Source organism: Odontomachus brunneus, unplaced genomic scaffold (assembly GCF_010583005.1).
Source record: "Odontomachus brunneus isolate Ranch 3 - 2012 unplaced genomic scaffold, Obru_v1 Obru_scaffold_063, whole genome shotgun sequence".
In the NCBI taxonomy this organism is placed as follows: Eukaryota; Metazoa; Arthropoda; class Insecta; order Hymenoptera; family Formicidae; genus Odontomachus; species Odontomachus brunneus.
The window spans coordinates 776,820-796,953 of NW_022639513.1; the positions used below are offsets into that span (position 1 = coordinate 776,820).

At 36.4% G+C, this 20,134-nt stretch overlaps 1 protein-coding gene and 1 long non-coding RNA gene across 2 annotated transcripts in view; one reads left to right on the forward strand and one right to left on the reverse strand.

The window, feature by feature from the left end:
• The window catches only part of LOC116846307, a 160,222-nt gene that overhangs the window by 40,284 nt on the left and 99,804 nt on the right, over positions 1–20,134 (reverse strand). The gene's annotated exons all lie outside the window — the stretch shown is intronic.
• The window catches only part of LOC116846304, a 101,151-nt gene that overhangs the window by 17,393 nt on the left and 63,624 nt on the right, over positions 1–20,134 (forward strand). The window lies entirely within an intron of this gene.

The window sequence follows — 20,134 nt, forward strand, 5'->3', positions numbered from 1 at the left end:
CATTTTCCACTTTCTCGCGACGTAGCTCTTTGCGTGCATATGTCTCGGGGTCGATCGCAACTACGTTCGCATTCGCGAATTACCGCCACTTGACTGCCGAGCGCGAGCTTTCGCGTAAACGATCTTTCGTGGCGCACGTGTGTGAGTAGCTGCGCACGTTGCAGCGACAATTCCTCCTGGCTTTCACATCGAGGCCGCTCTTATTATGAGCAAGCTACAGCGACAGACGCAAGGAAGTGAACGTCTCTCTCTTCTCCTCTCCTCTCGCTCGCTCGCTCGTCTCGCTTTTGTGAGAGCGGCGAGCCGTAGTTCCGTCGGACCTCTTCAGCTTATCCATCGACCTAAGAAACCTCTTATGACGCATTTTCGAGGGCCTTCGTATCCTAATCCGCTCTCGTCTTAACTTCGCCTGGGAGAAGCGCGATCACCGAAAGCTTGCACGAAATCCGGTGGAAGAGCCGCCGCCACCACTGCCGTTTCGATCTTCCCCTTACACAACGCGTACTTTCCAATTTTCCGCCGCTATTAGCGATTAACATTAATTCCGTCGAAATACACGGACCGCATGTAAAGCGCGACACCGGTACCCCACGGCTGTGTCGCGGCAACGGAGTTACGAGCAAGCTGTTGCGGCCCGTCGTCGAATTGGTTTCAACAGCGTGCCGTTGCACTCATAATTGCACTCGTGCTCGCAGCTCGTGCTGGCAGTTTTCCACGTGGCCAAAAAGAGCCGGCGACCCTTTTCCCGGCCCTCCACTCCCCTCCCCACCCCTTCACACTCTCTCTCTCTCTTTCTTTCTCTCTCTCCCTTTCTCTCTTTTCCTCGCTCCCTTCGCGTGGAAAAAGGCAACGCGATATCGCTCTCCGGTTTTGGGCGTAACAACGTTTTCCCTCGTCAAAGGCGCATCCGCTGATATTGAAAATGATTGCGCCAGCGCGATAAACTGTCGGTTCGAGTGCGCGCCACGTCAAAGAGAAATAAAATCATGCGGATCTCTGCCGATATTATTATCATTATTATACGAGTGCACGGGAGATACGGGAGGAATATCTGTGCTGCCGGTGAAATAGCATAAATAACAACGGCAACTGTCAAAATCGCTGGAATCGTTCGGGTAAAATGTTTCTCGGTGCGCACGGCGATGTTATAGCCGCGCCCGCCGGGAACGGCCGATCGATTTTTCGAAGATATCGCCGTTTCCTATGCCCAGTGAAAATTCAAATTCGCTCGATGCGGAATGCGGCCGCCTATGCATTCCGTGTACCGAATCGCGCGTTTGATTCTGCGGATTTACTCGACCAATTTGCGAAAAATGCGCTTCTTTCTCTTTTTCCCTTTCTCCCCTGCCCTTTCTACTTGCTCTCTCTTTCTCTCTTTCTTATGTTGTTAACAATCTTTTGTCAGTAGTATTGTTAATAGTAGTATTAGCATTACTAATATTATTAGATTTATATTATTATTTATTTAATTATTAAATATTTAATACTAAATTATTAAATATTTATTCAGATTATTAAATATTTATTAAGATTATTAAATATCTTAATTCCTATTACTAATATTATCACTAATATTATTAGTAAAGTAGTACTAATAAAGTAATAGTATTATTGGAATAAATTAATAATAAAATATTACTAGAAAATTGGTAATACAGTAATATTATATTAGAATAAAATAAATTAGAGTATAACTATACAATACGCATGCCAAAACGTACCACACACGGAAAAATATAATTATACTGCTAAAAAAAGCAATTATATTCTCACTGAGGAAAAAAAGATATTTATTATTTGTAGTTATAATTTTCGGTTTTTATTAAATATCTTAATTTCTATTACTTTCTATTAGTAATAGAAATTAAATTATTTAATCATTTATAACTATTTAATATTACTATCTTAATATTCTATTACTATTGGTAATAGAAATTGCTATTATAGTAATAGTCTATTACTATTGTTATTAAGATCCCGTAACACTTGTTTCAGTAATAGAAATCGACCTTACAATTAAACATCATTTACTTAACCATTCAATTATTATTATATAAGTCATAGAGATTAGTTCGTGAGTTATTTTCAGCATAATCATTATAATCTGCTTCAATCGCTGTAACGGTTATTTTTATCATGACTTGCTACAGTTTCCTGAGTTTCTTTATTTCGTTTGTTTCATATAGCCGTATACCACAACTGCATGCATAATTCTTTAATTTTTCATTTATTTAACAATTACTATTTAATTTTTAAATCCGGCACTTTCTACTTTTTGTACTATTCAATGCTCCAAAGGATTATTCCGAAGTTAAATAAAACTCTATTTTACTCTCTTTCTCTCTCTTTTTCTCTCTGCTTCTTTCTTCTTTCTCTCTTTCTCTTTCTCTCTCTCATTGTCATTTACAGAATGAGCGAGCGGATTAACATAAATTTCTCCTGAAAAGTGCGAATCTTGTAATTGATCGCGATACACTCAGGGATATACGATTTATGAGTTTGTATATCGCGACGCGATCTTTTTTAAGAATCACATTGAATGCGATATATTGCACCACAACTTTATATCGCAAGTATAATTTTGAATCTCAATGTTTATATAATATATTAAAATAATATATTAAAAATAAAAATACTACTCTACTGTCTCTCTTTGAACTGCATCAAAATATTCTTTGAAATGTCCACTATAAGAAAACACGTAGCTCGGTGACGTATGTTCAACCATCCGCATTTCTCGCATTAAAAACTTTTGATGAGTTGCGGGTAGCGATAGCTGACCATGCAGTTGAAAACAAAAATTCTAATTGCTACAACAAAAAAAACATTTGTTTTATAGAACGTGTAATGTAGCATCACGGAAATGAGAAAATGAGAAAAGTCTCGGAATACGTTTTCAGAAAAAGAGGATACCTTCGCAAAACGAAAAATTATATCGTTCTTTTATTGCATATCAAACCGAGCTACTGATACAGTATAAAAAAGATTGTACAAAATTTCTACTGTATAAGAAATATATTAAATTTAATTATAATAATTATTATAACACTTCTTAAAACATAATTAAATTATTAAATTAAATTAAATTAGAAAATAAAAATAAAACTGAATATAAAAACATATACAAAAATGTTGTACATATAAAAAAACACATACACAAACTCGAGGAACTAGCATATATTATATATACTTCTTCTCTTCCCGTAAATAAAGATTTCTGTATGTGTCTGCACGTCCATAATAATTTTACGTTAATTTTTTTAACTAATTTCTTTAGTTCCCACAAAAATTGCAGAGGTGAGTCTGGGACACTCTGGATAAGGGCGACCTTGTATACTTAACGAATGACGATACTTTCTTGCAAATACGATTTTGAATAGTACGTGATTTTGAATTGCAAGCGCGATTTCGCGATGAAGCTCCTATTGCGTATCGCATTGCGATTCAAGAAAAGAAAATCGCAGTGCTTGCGATATATCGTAAAATCGCACATCCCTAGATACACTGCGCCGCGCGATGACGCGCGTCCGCTTACGTTCCCGCTGCGGTGCGACGTCACCCTGGAGCAGCGGCTGCGACGCGCCACCGCGCACCTACGAGGCACGATGCTTTCCGTGGAAAGAATCCAATGTTTCCGTGCCACCGGCTGGAAATGCCCGCTTTCCTTTGTAGCCGGCGATTTACGATCGATCGGGATTGCGAGGAGATTTATTAGAAACCCGCTCCCGCGACTTTGGATTTCGTCCCGACGCGCGTTCACCGCGTTTCCTAACAAAAAGCCAGCGCGATCAATCGGCGTATATTTTATTATAGGCGATAGCGCGAGCTTTACTCATCTGTAAATTCAGCAATGGATCTTCTCTTGGTGCGCGCACTAAATAAGTAGTCGACGCGATCCCTCATCCCTTTCTCGCCGATACAAATGTTCGCGCGCCGCGCGATTCGAAATATCGCACATAACGAATGCAGGGCGAAACTATACGACACGCATGCCAGTTGGCAAAACGTAGAAAACAGAAAAATGTCATACTACTGCTGAGAAAAGCGATTACTCACACAGAAAAAAAATTTGTTATTTGTTATTACAATCATATAGAGAAATTATTATTATAGCTTATAGCCGCAAAAAAATCATTTTTTAATTAAATTTTATTATAAGATTAGTGATAATAACTTTGTGTGCATTATGCCATTTTCGTGTTAGAACAACCAAAAAATATGTGATTGGGATAAAATAACTGTAATTTTAATTAGATCAACCATTTCTTTTTTCAGGACAATTAATAAATTATGAATAAATTTTATTCATGTTGACAGTTCTAAGATTAAACACTAAATTTCTAGGAATCTATTATTAACTTATTAATTTCTTAAATTTTTTTCTGGAATTTATTTTAATTAAATTATTTTGTCTTCTGTCTTTTACAACCGAAACAGAAATATTTTTTATGAAATATTTTTGTGAAATATTTTCATGGAATTTTATATGGAATATTTTTTATACCAAGTACTGAATTTAATAGAAGTTAGTAAAAGATTTAAAAAGTTTTAAGCATTGTTACATTTTTTATATATTTATAAACATGTACATGCTCGAAATGTTTCATATAATTTTCTTAATTCTTATATAAAATAGAGACGAAAAGAATTCTTTAAGAAAACGTTTGACAGATCAAATGGTACATGTTTTATTTTCCCATCGGATAGAATCGCTTGTTTAAAATATTATACATAGAAAAATATTCTGCTGTCAAAAGTGATTATTTAATTTACTTTTCCGTTTTTAAATTATAGTTATTTTTAATAAAAAATGTTTTCTTAATAATAGCCTTAAAAAAATGTATTTATCATAAATTTTAGGAAAGCCTGTTATCATGTAGTCCAAAGGATTTATTCTCTTTATAAAACTTTAGTTAAGAAACAGTATGTTCGATTCTATGTAGTAAACCGAATTTTTGTTTTAATTTATGTTTTTGTATTTAATATTGTTGATTAAAATGTTAAATTTACTAGAATTCAGAATTATTTTGAATAAATTTCTTGCTTATGCTGAACTTATGATAGATTTGCATATATATAAGTTTATGAAATATTTGAAATAGGTAACATTTACTTGAATATAGTATGTATTTTTTGTGTGTACATTCTTTTCTTCAAAATTCGTAGGAATTCTAGTCGTAGGAATAGCGAACGAATGTTCAGACGTATTTTAGGCTCGTATTAATAGTTATTGTTTGAAATCGTCTCAAATGAGATATTCAGATTTGAATCCAGAATTTGGTGAGAGTTTTTAAATTTTCCCGAATTATAATTGTATCGTAAAATTATAAATATATCATAATCCAACTGAGAAACTTGGATCAAATTTTGAATAAAAATCTGAGTGTTTCACACAAAGCAACTTTTGGGTGACAATTGTTAAGGGGGGATGCTAAACTTGAAAATTTTAATGAGAAGATACTGATATTTTTTGTAAAGTTTATGTCATATTGATCGCATAAAACTGCACAAATACTTTTACACAATAAAAGTACGTGCAAAAACGAATTGGAGTTTGCTCAGTATGTGACGAGAACGATAAAAATTTCAAAGTTGACGTCGCATGCTATCAGTTAGCATAAATATTTACCTCGTACTAAAGTTTTGCAGCTTATGTATAATATATGTTTGTTTCGTTTAGAAAAATTTCAAAGAACATTATTGTATCTTTACGGTAGTATTTAGAAATGAATATTAAAATCTTTGCTTTTACGTAGTAGACGTTTACGTTAGTACTACTTGTATCAGACTGCACTGAGATTGAGATTAGATTGGGATTTGTAATCAAGACAAGAAATTTATCTTGCAGAAATCGTATCGAATAATACATGTAAAAAACTATCATTTTTGTGCAACAAAGACTTATCAATAAAAGTATGAATATATTTTTACATTTCCCTTTCTAATTGCAGTCTCATAACTGTTTTCATAACTGTTTTCTCATAACTGTTTTCATATAAATGGTTTTAAAAATAATATTATGTAGAAATTATCTGGATAATTTCGCCATATAAAATTTCATATTTTATACATTTCATCTTTTATACATTTCCAGATATATTTCCAATGGAAAAAAATTTTTTATCTTATCTCAGGTAAATTTACATATTTTTATCTTATCATTATCTGGCTAACTTTCAAAGTTATCTATGCGCAACATTGCTCACGTGTGTAAACTCGTTTCAACTTTAGAGTCAGAAAGGTACGTTTAGCGTTCATTATGTGTCCTGAATACGGCTGCTGGCATCGCTTCCATCGCGCTCGATGTATGAATCGCTCTGCAAAACGAGCAAAATAATGACATCGAATATACAACGACGTCATTCAATTAGTTTAAACTCGATAATTATGCCGGGCTAAACAAATCCCGGGAATAAAATCGGCTTCCTGAAATAAATGAAATTTTGCTTTGGTCCGCTTCGAGTGTAGAGTACGGCGTGCCGGATATTGTCCAATTGCGACGGATGAAAGCGTAATTATTGCACGCATTACCGAAGAATTATGCGTATCTCGAATTAAGGTCGGCCAATAGGTAGATTTGGAGGGAATCGCGGCTGGATTGTGCACGATCTGCTCGTCGTAACTATCTGCTCCGAACAAAGCGGGGATACTGGGCGATTACTGCGAAATCTATTTTAAATTCGCTTTTAAAGCCCGGCAGAATCCCGGTAGTCGCTTCTCCTTCAGATTTATGACTGTCAGAGATCAAGGGAGATTTGCGCTTTCAGAGATATCTTCGTTGCGGCGGGGGATTCATTCCCAAGTATCCCAAAGTCTTTTTCACTTATTCCCTGTACACTCATCGATGCGCGACGAACTATGAGATTCTGACACACACATACACACATATGTATGAAAAGCTTTATTCGATAATTACCGAGATTTGAGAGGAGTGACTTTGCATTTGGATTCGCGAGTCCGCGAATTCAGAATTTCAGAAGAAAAACACACCAACTGTGCCAAATGTACAACACGGAGAGAATATTATAGTTTCTCTTCATATAAACTCTTGCCAATTCTACGTGTTTTCCAGTAGTTTCCACTTGGAATAGATTATGTCAGTAGAGTTTATCTTGCCAAAGAACATTTATTTTTTAGTAGAGCTCATCTTGTTAAAGAACACCTTCTTGATGAAATTTGTCTTGTTAAAGAACATTTATTTTTTAGTGGACTTTATCTTGTTAAGGAACTGAGTATAAATTTTGTTAGGGAAGGTAGATAAAGTTTCCAATTCACTTCTTAAAATATAAATAGCATATACGAAAAAATATTTAAAATATATACTTAATAAAATATTAATAAAATAATACTCAATAAAATATATACTTAAAATATAAATAGCGCATACGAAATGGAAGTTAAGATAGAATATCAAAACAACGTCCTCTGGCTACAGAATGTTACATTAATTTTTATTTCACAAAATTTATCCTGTGTATTTTTAAATTGAATTTTCATTTGAAATTTTAGATAAACATCTACACATACGCACACACATACACACATGAGGATAGACAACTGCTACACCTCATTGTCCGCTTCGTTTGGTACTCATAATAATAGTGGGTGCGTCTATGTCATTGATCGCTCGATGAGCACGTTTACGTAATATGTGGATGGATGAAAAATCGATCACCAGTTGCCGACTGAATCGAGGCCAGGAAGATGTCAACAAATAAAAACGATAGCAAATGTCCCGTGAAACTTTGATTAGTCGCATCGATGGCCCTACTTTCCGCATGGAAAAAATATTAAAACAGAGATAATTTATGCGAGGGAGCGACATTACCGCTGAGCGCGAGAAATATGAGACGCGACGCGAGCTAAAAACCGTAAATTTTAACATTTAATGAACTTGCACCAGCGAATCGAACGAAGGTAACTTTTAATCGAATCTTCCGGCAGTACGAACAGAAATCTTCGTCCTTGCTGCTTGCTGCGTCTTGATTGGCAATCTGATTATCGTCTCGATTTTCATTTCTTTTTCATTAAAAAGCACTTGCGTAATTCGCAGCGCAGAGTTTGAGGAATAAAACACACTTTGACCTTTCAATTTCGCGGTATTTCCTAACGTTTAGAAATTGATTTATGCGGAAAAAGGGAGAGAGAGAGAGAAAGAATAAAAAGAATGGTTTTATTTATTTATTCAATTAACATTATAAGTAAAGGGTAAGGCACTAGTAAAGAAGCTGTTTTAGCAGCCTTACTTGAATACTACAAATAAAATGTATATGATAAAACTAAACAAAAATACAGAAAATAATATAAAGTATACAGGGAGTCTTTTCTTTCTCTTTTTCCTCCCCCTCTCTCCCTCTTCCTCTCTTTCTCTTAAAATATTGCACATTACTTAAGAAACATCCCGTAAACAAAGAATGGATTGTTGGTTGATATGAATAAGGATGTACAGTACTGGCATTAATGGTATGACTGCTAACCACTAGATGATTCCTCCTATTCGCTTTAATTGATATGATATTATTCTGCGATTTTTTCAGACAGATTTTATTGCAGATCCCTCACTTTACCGTTCGTTCACTCCAATTTCCCGTTTCTCGCTATTTTCTTAGGAATCTTGCTGTCAAATTTAACTCTCACTGCTATTCCGCGTATAGAAAACTTTTCTTTAAATAAACCAACAATTTCACTCTTCGTTTTCGTTTTCAATTCAATATTTTTATCCACGTTGGGACGCATATAAAACGAAAGGATTCGCCGAAAAATAACACTCACTTGCATCATGAAAAACGCATCGTGAAAACAGATATGACAATCACCAGCTCCCGGTTTTTGAATTTAAACGGGCAACACAACGACAACATTTCCACGAATGAATAATTTTCTGATTTAAGATGATGTTACAATTAATGCTCCCCTCCGAACTGCAACGGCTCTAAATATTCAATTGCCGCCGAGCGGGAAGATTGTAGCGAGACGGCTGAGCATACTTGATGAGGAACGGTGTATTGAAATATCTCACGGCTCTCTAAGAAAAAGACTTAAACTATTCCCTTGGCCATTCTGCCCTGAACGTCAACCGTAAGAGAGACATCCGCGAAATAGAAAATCGCGCGAGAATCACTCAGCATCCTCCGCGCAGATATAATCGGCACGAGTCGCGCTCTACTTGATTGCATATTGTCTCTCTTAGAAGTGCCGAGAGTAGAAGAGAATTCTGTTATCAGTCAGTCATGTTCTACGAGCACGCCATTCGCTTCTTCCTCGCGCGTCGTTAAACCGCGTGAAAAATTCGACGTGATTCAATCCGCGAGGAACATTCGATTCGACGACTCAATCCGATAGTATAGAAACGAGTTCGAGACCGACAACTTGCGCCGCACGCTCGGATTTCTTGCCGCAAGAAGGAAAGTTTTTCAACATTTTCCAGATAGCGGAACGTTAACTCGCCGCCGTGTGACGGAGCAAGAAATGACTCCCTTTTTACCCTTAGCTCGCCGCCCGACGAGGAGGTAACGTAAAGACCCTGCGATTCTCCCCCGATCGATCCCCGATCGACCCGGAAGTCCTACAGATGAACGGGCATTGCTTTTTGTGTTTCTCCGTCGTTTTAACTCGCTCACGCGAATGCCACGCGAGAGAGAGAGAGAGAGAGAGAGAGAGAGAGAGAGAGAGAGAGAGAGAGAGGGAGGGAGGGAGAAAGAGAGAGAGAGACGACGGGGGTGTAATACTCGTATTTTATTATAACCACTAGGCTAAGCCCCTTGAGACCGACCGACGCTACGCGTGTGCACATTAACGATATGTGCAATGCGAAATTGATGTGCAAGATATTGTACGTTTATTTTTACATGGAAAATAAACGCGTAACGCGGAGTTTAACGATGTAATCCGATAATACGTTCCCAGCTTTGAACGGAGGAAAAAACAGAGAATGAGAGGCGAAAGGAGGAGGATAGATAGAAGCAGGGAGGGAGGGAGGGATGGATAGTGATCAGTAGAGTCGGTGCTAATCGACTTTCGAAAAAGCTATTTCACGAAAAGTGTTCTTTCATTCACGGCCCGACATATTTATACGGTATGGAGCGGCCACGAGAACCGTACGATAGGGATGTGTGATTTTGCGATATATCGCGAGCGCTGCGATTTTCTTGAATCGCAATGCGGTACGCGAGCGGACTTTTATCGTAAAATCGCGCCCGCGATTCAAAATCGCGCCTGCGATTCAAAATTCACACGTCATTTTAGTTAAATATCTGTGCAAATGTCGCGCGACAATCTATTTTTATTATTATTATTTATTTATTATTTTATTACTATATTTCTATTTCTATTAGTATCATATTTTATATTTTCTAGTCCAAACTTATACATTTAGAGGTTTTATGGGATTATGCCATTATAATAGTCTTAAAATGTTAAGATGCATTAGTTTTTTTTATATACGATTTTTATGCGTTTTTTATATATATTTTAGAAGATTACCGAAGATTGCTACACTTAAGTTAGTATTTCTACTATTAGTATTTACTATTAGTAATTACTATTAGTATTTCAATAAAAAAAAAATAAAAAATAAAGAAGGGAGTCTTATTGTTTTAAGAAAAATGCCAATAAATCATTATTTATTATGAAATTGTGCATAAAGAATAATAATTAATTAAACGTGAATAACGTATCCTTATATATTGCATGTTTTAATAAGTCATTTTTAAAAATATTTGAAAATTAATGATTGGAAAATAAACAAAGTTTATAAAAAAATGTCTTCTAGTTTGACCCGCGTAGAAAGCATAATGAAATTAAATGATGTTTTTAAAAAAACATTATTTAACTTAATTAAATGGATATTTTGGTAATGTTAAAGAGAGTTAAATGTCAAAGAGAGTTAAATGTCAAAGAGAGAGTTAATTTATTTACTTTTAATATATTTAATATTTATTTAAATATTACGGTTATCATCATACTTCAAGTTTCTTTATAACTAAAAATTGCATCAGTGGTATAAAATCGCGTGTGATTTAAAATCGCACTTGCGATACAAAATCGTACTTACCATACACAATTATAATACGATGAATCGCGTTCGTTGCTATTCTTGAAAATAATCGCATCGCGATACACAATTTTACAAATCCCACGTCCCTACCGTATGGCTGTCTTTCTCTCCCTTCCTCTCTCTCTTTCTCCCCCCTTTCTCTGCCACTTTCCGGAAAATATTATAATCAAGTTCCACTCCGACAAGTACTCTCCCGAAATAAACCGTTGAGTTCCCCTCTCCAGTAATTTCGATCAAACCGAAGTAAATTTCGCGATATAAAGCGCGCGCGCGCGCGCGAAAGAAAAAAAGAGACATAAATAGAGATTTCAATTTTTTTTACGTTCCCGTTTTATTTTACTTTTCTCATTTTCCTTGCTCGCGGTGAAGTTACGAAGCTCTTTACTTAAAAGTGTAGCCATACCGACGGAGTTAATAAAAGTTAACTAGCTCGAAGGAGGCGACTCGACCGCGATCCGAAATCGTCGTGCGACAAGCGAACAAATATGACGAAAGTCATAAAAATCGGTACGCGTGCCTATCGCGAATGCTTTCCCTCCGAAAGCACGAAATAACGTTCACGCCGGGCGTAAACTCTCCGCTACTCGTTGTTGCCTCGAGGCAACGTTTAGTTCAAGTCGCTGCATACATCTCAAACTAATCTATATTTATCTCCAGCAAACTATAAAACGTTGTTGGCAACGCTGTCTCTCGTGACTCTCTAGGCGGGATTTTTATCTTATCGCTGGTTGTAAAATGTTGATAAAAACTAGTGAATTTTCAGAGAATTCCTGTTGTTTCTCTCACTTCTGGGCTGATGCTTCTGCAAGTAAGTGCGATTTATTAATATTGCACTTGCTTATCATAAAAGTGGAGAAAATATTCTCGTGCATTATTGCAATGTATCTAAAATTGGAAAATTGTTATTATACAGTATATATAGTTTGTACTGAAGGTAATGCACAGAGAACATATCAAAGGATCGTCTTTCTGATGTAATAATCATCTTGATTTCTCCAATATGGCCGATTAAGAAATTATAAAAAAAGAAATCGGACACCACACACACACACACACACACACATATCTCTACGCGGCCACAAATGATAATGGACGGAGAAAAATCTTGTTTTGCGGAAATTCATTCGGGATACGAAGGGTCAATAAAACGGTCGCGCGTTTTCGCTGCGTAACATCGTCATCACCACCGTTTCGCGGCCCTGAAACGCGCATTTCACAATGCATCCTTTCGTGGAAATTTCTTGCTCTGGTTTCACTCGTGGATATGCAAGCGCGCACGCGGAGTTCTCGTAAGAAATTTCGGCGAGACTTCCCGCCGTCGTTTACAAGTGAAATCCGAGTTTTCTCTCCCTCCCCCTTCTCTGTCTTTGTCTGTCTGTCTGTCTATCTGTCTCCTCTCTCTCTCTCTCCCTCCCCCTCTCCCCTCTCTTTTTCTCTCTCGTACGAGCTACTGTTCAAGATTCCGAGACAAGAGCGAAAATGTCACGCGAGAAGGACGAGAGGGAATATTCCTGAGACGGCGACATCTCGGCGTGACGTCTCGACAAGGCGAGCTCCCGTGGATGCAAATTCGCCGCAGTCGCTATTTCATATGCACACGCGTGCTCCAGAATATGCACCCGCGCAATCTTTTAATACTACGATAGAACGCTCGAATCAGTTATTTCGTTTAATAAGATCCATTGGCGCACTTAACTCCCGTCTCGGAATGAGAGACATTTTAGAAACTCGGGATGTTTCAGAATTGGCGACAAATTATCGAGTGTGTGAAAGTCATTAATGACGAGGAGATAATTTTTCGGTCAAACTATGTTAAGTCCGGACATTGGTCCTCTCATATTCATACAATACGACGTCTAAAATTAAAATATAAGACGTTTTATGTTCTAAAATCTTAAAAACGACTTCAAGACGTCTTAAAAACGTCTTATGTTTTGATTTTGGATATTGTATTGTGTGCGCATAATCTGCTCTTTAGAATACAATTAGTGCATTTTTCACTGAAACACTATAATTATAACTGGTGGTTCAGTTATAGCACTGCAGTCAAGTAGAAATTCTCGCTGAAAGCAATTAATGTGTTAAATAAGTGAAATGAGTTAATAGTACTGGCTATTTTTATTTTTTATGCATTTTACGAATACGCACAGTATTATTGCATGCAATCGCATAGAAGTCGGTAATTACGTTGCCAAAAAACGCAAAAGGTTGTACATGATACAGCGTATAACGAATAAGTAGCGTTTGGATTTTGCAGTGAAATCTTTCTTCCACCGGTCAAACTCAATGAAATATAAGATGAAGATGAAGCAGTAAAGTGGGAATGTTTTTACAAAATCGATGAATAATCCATTAATTATCAGTGAAATACTCCTTTTACTGATTTCATCACATTTTTACTGATTCACTCTTCAGTAGAGCGGATCTGTGAGACCCAATAACTTTCTTAATGTACTCTTACTTAATCTTCTCTCTAAACTCTAAACAGTAAAAAGTTACGTAAACCATAAATATGAGCACATTTTATTCGGCGAATTTTTTTACTTATAACTCTCGGAAAAATAATAGAAATTTAATGTTTCTTTTTTTTTTTAAATCAGAATAGAAATTGTTGAGCACACACACAATATGATTCTATTAATATTTTTACGATTCAATAAAGTTGAAAAAAAATTATAATAAAGAAACAAGACACAAAAAGTGAATATTATTAACATATTTATTTAAATAAAAATTTTCTTTACTTAAACCGAGTATTGTTTACTCGATTTAAGTAAACAATACTCGGTTTAAGCGAAGAGAATTTTGATTGAAGTAAATAATGATACTCACCTAATGTTAACGATACTCACCTAATAAATATTGATTAACTTTTAAATATTTTCTTCTCAATATCTTATAATTCAAGATTCAACAGTTATAGAATGTTAATTTTTCGCTCGGGTCGATTTGACCCAATGAGTACCGGACTAAGACTGAAGTTGCATGTCGTTTTATCTCGGAAGGATATGCATGTTGTGATCGTACATTTGTCAACCGTCCGAAGTTCTCGTATAAAATGTTGGAATTTGACGAAGGTCCTCCTTACATTCACCCGTCATCGTACGAATGCGGCGAAAGAGTATGCTTTTCTGTGGCGGACAGGTTGCCGAGCTCGTTTGTATTCAAGATCCACGTTGACCGAAAAACAAAGCGAACAAGGCGGCGACTGTATTTTCTGAAGCAGAGACACCATTGTGACACACGTGAGTCTTGCCGCGCGACATGGTAAAGGAAAATATTTTCACGAGCTCCCGGAAAAGAAGACTTTACATAGATGCTCTTCGCAGAGTGAAATTAACTTATTTATGAAAATGCTTGTGTTTGTTTCTTCCGTACCGGATGCAATCACATTAAATCAGTGCATCTTAATAGCCGGTTAGAGGACGCCGCGAATTAATAACGACAAAATACCGAGGAGAACGGAAACACTGCACTTTAGAAAATTTAGTAACTTAGTACTTTTTATTTACAAAAGAGAACCCGTCGTTTTGACATTGACATGTGTTGTCGAGGTTGCTGTTTTAACTAATGTTCAAAGAGATCGAATTCATCGATCTAATTCTTTTTGTATTATTTATGTATGAAGAATAAACTAAACTTTTTATGTATCTCCATAAGAAGAAATCCAATAAATTTTTAATCAAGAGATCGAGCAAACCATGCAAACCATCCAATCCCCGTCCAATCCATCTTTCGGAAGAGAGACACGAAAGGAACAATTCTTATAAATAGCACAATATGGTAAGATAGGCGTTCGTTTGTTGACCGCGCGCGATCAATGGAAGCATACAAATTATTTGCGTCACCAAAATCGAAAAATGTTTATAACTTTGAAAAGGTTCCATGTTTAATAAACACTTTAAACAGTATAAATAAACAGTATAATGAGTTTTGTCTATCCTGTAAATTTGGAATTTTTTTTTTAACACCTTGTAAAATTAGATGCGGTTATATGTAAGATTACAAATATGAACAAAAAAATTCATATATAATAATATATAAAAATCATATATATTTTGATATGATTATATATGAACTTTTAGCCGTCAGTTGTTGTTTATAGATAAGTTATTAACGAAAATAACGGTTTATAAAAGAAGTTTCATAAATGCAATATAATTTTTCAACACAGTGTACATTTGAAAAATGTAAATGTAGGGAGAGGCTGCGTCCCTCGTCCTGCACCTGCTACCTGCTGTTCGTATCATTAAATTGAAACATAAGTTGATTCGAAATATTGCCGAAAAATGAAACATAAATTTTAACTCGCTATCGCCGTAAAAGACAACGAACTCTGATGTATGAGATAACCGATCCTGATAAGGGAATGATTGTCACATTTTTTTTATTTTTTGCAATTTCGTATTTTTCTCAATTGACAATGAAACTTAGATTTATCATGCTTACCGTAAGGTAAAAGGATGGAAAGAGTGCGACTAACATGTTCCTCCAATCTAGTTAGGGGAATAAAGGCCTGAAATAGATATCACATGAAATATCTCGTTGAGCTGAAAACAAATATATAAATGTTATTTTGCACCGATTTTCCGTTTTAAAGTTATAGTATTTCAAAGGTTCCAAATTCAAAACAGTTTTTAATTTAGAAAAATATGAAAATGTTGGAGTTTTGAGGTGTATAAGGCCCTGTTTACAATCTTATGACTTCCAATAGATAAAAAATCGTATTAAAATATCAACAATTGGATTTTCTATACTTTCGGTTGGTTTTTGGCAATGAAAATATCACTAATCAATTTTTCATACATAAAAACAATAAATAGTATTTAAATCTGTTAGTTTAAGTGTACAAAAATAATTTATATGCATTTTCAAAAATGTCAACTATACGTGATATATTGCACCAAAATCAAACTAGTATGATTTCCAGTTTTTTTACATTTTGCATATGATTTCTTATCTACTGGAAAGTAGAAGTCATAAGCTTTCAAACAAGTCCTTATACACTAAAAACTTCAACATTTTCATATTTTTTAAAATAAAAAACTGCTTTAAATTTGGTATCTTTGGAGTTCTATAACTCTGGGACAGAAAATTGGTGCAAAATGAAACATACATTTGTTTTCAGCTCAACAAGATCTTTTATTTAGTACATATTTCAACTTCTTATTTCCCTAACTGGACTGAGGGAACACGCTCATTTGGCCGCACTCTTTATGATAACCTATAGAGAAATGCGAATAAACTAATAACAATAAACTAAAAATGATAAAATCATAAAACTGTCACAACTAGCCCCAGGCTTCGCTACTTTTCTGGATGTACACTCGCGGGCAGATTGGTTGTCTGTTACTTTTTGTATCGGAACGCATCGTCTTGTCCAGTGGAAGATTTTATCTTCTAATAGGAGAACTTTTTCCTATTTCGAACAAGACGGATGCGTTCCGGAACTCGCACAAAAAATGTCGGACAACCTATCTGGCCGCGAGTATACACGCTTTTACGAGATCTAACGTAACCCCGAAAAGGGGTTGCGCCCTGCACATTCGAGCAATTTAAACTAAAGACACTCTGCTCTGATAGAAATTGTTGGGCGAAGGGAACGACGGAACAACGACGACGACAGTGAAATGAATTTGGAATTTGTCGATCGTATCGCGCGGAACGTGGCACGAATTTGCAGAATACAATATGAAGCACGGAGCTTTCATCGAGATACTGTCTTATTGAATGTCGTCGCGTCTTCTCGTAGAATATGCATTTGGCAGCACAAGCGATGGTCAAATTCGCGAATTTGACTTTATAACGTGAAAATTTCGAATTGGATAATACGAATTTTGCGATGGACATGTTTTATAAACTATCGAGCGAAATTATAGCGAAAACATACAAGTGTTGCTGTTCTTTAAATTACTCATACTGTGCGGTGATTTGGAACACCCTGTATATATCCTGTAATAACATTTTACCAATTAACACACACAACTGCTATATAACGTTTTAGTTATAACATTTTAGATATAACACGTTATATCTCAGTTATATAGCTGTAATATTTATTTGAGTGGAAAATTACCACTAATGTATATGTTACGTATATCACACATGTTACATTGCACATTACATTTCGTAACATTATGACAATGTAACAGTTATATAATCGTGTTTGCTGGGATTAGATTCATTTTTCAATTACCAGTGAAAATACTCACTTCGTATGTATAAATAAGAGTATGAATAAAAAACTACTAAAATTTGAGTGGCTCGACTATCACTCTGGTTTTCAAATGTATGAGTAATTCTCCATTGTGAATTGTCAAGTGAATATTTCGAAAATTGAAGGGTGAATTTGACGTACTTCACCGCGTCGCAGGAACAAATACACTCTACACCGGTTGAGATATTATTACGATTCGGAGTGGCAGTATTTTCGCTATCGCTTCGAGTTGATTGTTTCCAGCGAAACATCACACTAGGAAACTTACAGAGAGTACTCTATCACGCAGTCTCAAAGGTGAGCGTGCGAATGGCGTGATGCAATCCGGCAACGGATCCATTACGGTCGACGGGATGTAATAAGCGCTTCGATGTCCACATTAACCGAAATTATTCGGCGAACGTGGGCCAACACACGGGTGGACGCAGATAGACGGACAGTCGGACAGGGGATGGGGATATTCGCGAGAATAATTCCGCGTTTAGCGAATCCACGGTGAGAGAGCGTGTTCGCGAAACATTTTCACGCGGACGTGCGGAAGGACGACGAGCTTTTGACCTCGGACACGCCGCGGTTTTGGAGTTTTCAGTCTCCAGAAGCAACTTTTCGCTCGACCACCTCGTGCAATGTGCCTACATGTGTCTATATGTGAGTGTGTGTGTGTCGAAACAGAGCTTTCCGCGCGCAATGCGAAATTTATATCGTTTTAACAACTCTCGGCTGACCGAGGCCGAGCGAGTTGATCACTGGGAAACAGATCGGAATGAATTTGCGCGAGTTAAATTCATCCATTGTAAAAAAAAACGTCACTCTCGATGAACTGTAAAAAGCGCGAGAGACATTTTTTATCGCAGCGCGCAGGATATTTAAACAGTTTTGCAAACTACTCCAGCTTTCAAGAGTACTCCTCGTTTCCCCTTCTCCCACTTCACATACTCTCTCTCTCTTTCTCTCTCTCTCTCTCTCTCTCTCTCTCTCTCTCTTTCTATTTATTTTTTTCTTTATTTTTCTCTCTTTCTACCTTAATATCGCGGTGTAACGGTTTTTCCTCATTCGCGATAACTTTTCACGTCACCCGTTTCAACTGGCAGTAACGACGTGGAATTTCATAAACGATCGTGTAATTGAGGCGCATTATAACATTGCACGTGTAACGAACGCGTGCGCAACTAAAATGCACTATCACGAGGCGGATAATAAACGACAATACGCACAGTGGTCTCGCTCTTGCATAAACGAATTGCGTGATTAATTTTTGCAGGAGTTCTCATTTCAGCGCCGAATGTGCGAATGTCTCGCGACGCGTTAATTAACATTGAGGGCCAAATGCGTGTCAAGTTGTAATTGGTGTGCGAGAGGAATCCTCTATTTCATTACTCCAATTACGAGTTAATTCGCGTAGGCTTTTATGCAGGAACATATATTTTTATAATTAGCTGAGTAATAGATATAACGCATTATAGTACATTAAAGTAACTGACAAATAAATAGTAAATAAATAAATAATAAGTAAACTGGTTTTAAAATGGTCTCGGGAAGAGAATTTTCTAGTATCATTTTCTAGTGTCAATTAACGTGTTAATTCAGGTGTCGATTGGTCAACTGGTGTGACGCATATTCCTGTTGAAACTACCAGTCGGACAAACTACCGCTCTAAAACAGTTAGATTAATAAACGGTTAAAAATTAATTTTCTTAGTCAGATTAATACTGTGATAATTTTTGTGATTAATATTAACGAATTTTTGTTTAGTTAAATATTCATTTTTGTTACTTCCTCTTCAAAGAATAGAAGAAAATTCACAAGACTGGAAATTCAGGGTTATAAATCTGAAAATTGTGATGCTTTGCTTATTAAGAGATCAGAATTACTTTCGGTGGGAATTTAACGATCTAAAACTATTTTTTTTAAATACTACCATTATTATCTACAATATTATATATGATTGATGACTGGACGCGAATGGCCCAGCAATCCCTATAAAAATGGGCGAAGTTCTTTACGCAAATTCTGTATGTACAAGAAATACGAAAAGGATAGTATGATTATGTCAGTGACAATCGTCTCTGCGTTATCGACATTTTTTGAGTTCGTCATCGACTTTAGCATCTCAGAAATACCGATACATGCATATTTAGATACCTTCTGTTCTTTTTCCAATTCAAGTATCGATGGTGAAGATATAACGAACATTATTGCGAATGAATATTCAGTACGGAATTCCACAGGAGGAAAAGGGGAACCTCGTCATACGATTGACAGGTATCGCAGTTGTGTCACTTTAAAATGAAATCAGTTTCTTCCGCTTCTCATAAATTCGTCCCCGAAGAATACGTTTCATCGGGATTCCAAACGATTTCCTCAGCCGATAACTCGAAATTCGCTCGCTTTCGGCAGAGGAGGCTCGCGTCCATTCTGTTCTTTCGATTATGTCTTCAATCGGGAATCCCATGATTCCCGCCCGTTGTTAGTTAATATCCCAATCCCATCGATCACAACTTGTTCCTCGACATTTGATGTATCGTCGATTATGTTTCGAATCAGATGTCCGTTGAAGCGAACTTAATCAAAATTAACCGATATATCCGCCACGGTCTACAGATATGTACGGGAACGCTATCGTTTATCTACCGTACGTAACGCAGCGCGTGTTAAGCGCGTTCTGGCATGTACACCGCGTGAAAACGGATTCACAGCGACGGATTTCGACCCGCATATTACAGTCAACAAGCGTATTTTAATTTCGGGGCAACTTTGCAAATTGAGACTCACCAGAAGGAAATTTAGAATTTAATCGCGGGAGAGAGGGGAGGAGAGAGAGAGAGAGAGAGAGAGAGAGAGAGAGAGAGAGAGAGAGAGAG